The following is a 2,500-nucleotide window of genomic DNA, read 5'->3' as shown; positions in this document are numbered from 1 at the left end:
ATAGCTCATCGTTTCACCGTCGGAGAAGGGTACTTAAACATAAGAGGAAAGTAACGTACATTGTCTCGTTTTCTAGTTTATTCTTTCCATGAAAGGTAACGTTTTGCTGAATTGTCTGATTGCTGAAACGTTGCCTTTAACTGAGTAAATATGCCAAAAAATTAGACAGTGTGCGGCACTTTCCTCTTAAAGGTGTCAGTGTTTCTGGAGAACCCTTGTTGTTGTTTTTGTCAGTGAATATCTACTCATGATCTGCTACATGTCCGTACTTTGTGAGCAATAGTAAAATCCAATGGTAATACACAGCCTAGGTTCTGTAAACTGGAATGTAAACAAAGGGGCCACCATAGCTACCAACATGCCACTTTACAGAGCCTAGGCTTTGTATTCCCACTTCATTTGTTTGCAGCACACAGAGTACGGACACGTAGCAGATCGCGAGGAGAAATGATATCCATAGGCCGATTTATGATATTTGATCATGACACAACCATTTTTGTGACATCATTTCTATTTTTTATTAGTTGGGATTCACCATGTTGCTGCGCGTCATCCTTAGCCAAGAGGACATCCGGGGGATAACAGTTGACAGCGTGCCAGAGACTGTTGATGGCCTTCACTTGATGCTGAAGAACAAGCTTGGATTGGAAGGTGACTTGGTGGTGCAGTTCCAAGATCCAGAGTTCGATAATGAGCTTTGCAACTTGAGTAGCATGTCAGAGCTGCCGAAGGACAAAGTGACTTTGAAAGTATACAGCAAGAATCTTGAATCCTATCATACAGACTCAACCTCAGACATGGCAAGCCTAAGCCTAAGCTCCATCCCCTCTTTCTGTTATACCCGCAGGCAGCTGCCACAGCTGCCACAGCAATTTCACATCCCTACTTTTTCATGTGATGTGGAACTTAAGTTGAAGAAAGGAAATGAAGCCTTCCATAAAGATGGAACCCTTCTTGCTGTGTCCAAAGACACACAATCACACATTTTGGAAAAAATAGCAGAAGCCCTCCATTTCTACATCCCATACCCAATACCTGAGGAGTCTGCCTTGGTGTCACAAGCTCTCGTCGACAAACATCCCTGTCTGAGCGAACCAGAATCTGGCAGCGGTTGGTGCTGTTGGAAATTTAGCTTGAAGTTCAAAATGGGAAACTCCAGACAGAAGCTACGATCGGTTGGATGCCCAGAGCTCAAGATCAGAAGGAAAGGCAGTCGGCATTGGTTCATTGTGTAAGAAATTAAGTTGTTGAAACTGTGCATGTTTAAGAGTTCAAGCAGAGTTTACCGTGTTCTGGTAACAAAACCAAATTTCACAAATGCAGGGGGAAAACTAGTCTGAAAATATGCATTTCCAGTTGTAAATGACTACCAAAAATACACATATATAGGTGGTGTCAACTTGTGTATAATAATAAATAATTTGTTGCCATGCAACAATGTGGGTTTACAAAAAGTGCATAAAAAATGATCAGTAAGTAAACACAACTCAGAATTGTCTGTATTGCTGTCTCCCACATCCAGACAGTGTCTAATCTTCTACAGCGGCCATTCACTTTAGGCTGATAACCCTGTGAACATTGACACACACTCACATACACACATTAATCATTGTCCTTGTTTTTATTGTTTTTATTTATTTATTTTTATTTATTTTTTGTTTGTTTTATGTCTACTATGTATGATCCCTGTATTTTTATTCATGTGAATTTTTTAGGAGATGCCTAATCAGGGACAGGGGTTGCAAATTAGTTTCGACTAACACCTGTGTGCGTGGCATCTGTTTTATGTTTTTATAATATGAAACAATGTTTTAATGCATTTGTCCTTAATAAAGAAATATCAAATATCAAAATAAAGTGTCAAAATATAATGTCCATCCAGGTCTTTATTTACTTAACCAGAACAAAGTTGGTGCTGTAAGTTGCATGGTTTTCAATTAAGAGTCAATCTCTCATACCATGTCCACATTTTGGTTGGCATTCAGATTATATTCAGTAGATCTTGCATGTTATACAAGAACCAATGAACACAAGTTTTCCCCCTGCATCCTTTTTTGTTTAATGTTTTGTTGCACTATTTGTAAAGGCAAAGTGTTGAATGCCAACTAATGTTATCACAATATAAATCTGTAGAAGAGAATTTGGGGGAGGAAATTATTTTAGGACTGATATCTAAATGAAACGCATTAAAATAACAAGTGTTTGGCAAAAATGTGTGCATAATATAATTGGTAACAAAATAATATATGCAGAAAAGGGCTGTAAACATCCTCAACAGTACATATTTGATATTTTGATGTGTCGGTACAGTTGTGAAGATTTCATTTTCAAAAAAAGAAAAAGGTCGGCCTACAATAAAACTGTCAGTGACTGCCAATCTCTGGTGTAAAGGCGCGTCATTTACTCTATTGAAAAAAAAATCCTCGCAGAGCTATTTTACTCAAGTGGAAAGATCCTCCTCCTTCCCACTCATACTGGATTAAGGACATTATGTCATGTA

The 2,500-nt window shown here is 38.4% G+C and overlaps 1 long non-coding RNA gene across 1 annotated transcript in view; it reads left to right on the top strand.

Moving 5' to 3' along the window:
- Positions 1-2,500, top strand: part of LOC307248549 — a 4,179-nt gene that overhangs the window by 1,498 nt on the left and 181 nt on the right. The window contains exon 4 of the long non-coding RNA XR_013844791.1: positions 525-2,500. This exon is cut by the window's right edge and continues 181 nt beyond it. This is a non-coding gene — a long non-coding RNA (uncharacterized lncRNA). The remainder of the gene's footprint in view (positions 1-524) is intronic.

The sequence above is a fragment of the Ammodytes marinus genome (genome assembly GCF_949987685.1).
Source record: "Ammodytes marinus genome assembly, chromosome: 1".
Lineage (NCBI taxonomy): Eukaryota > Metazoa > Chordata > Actinopteri > Uranoscopiformes > Ammodytidae > Ammodytes > Ammodytes marinus.
This window is presented reverse-complemented; position numbering and strand designations above follow the sequence as displayed.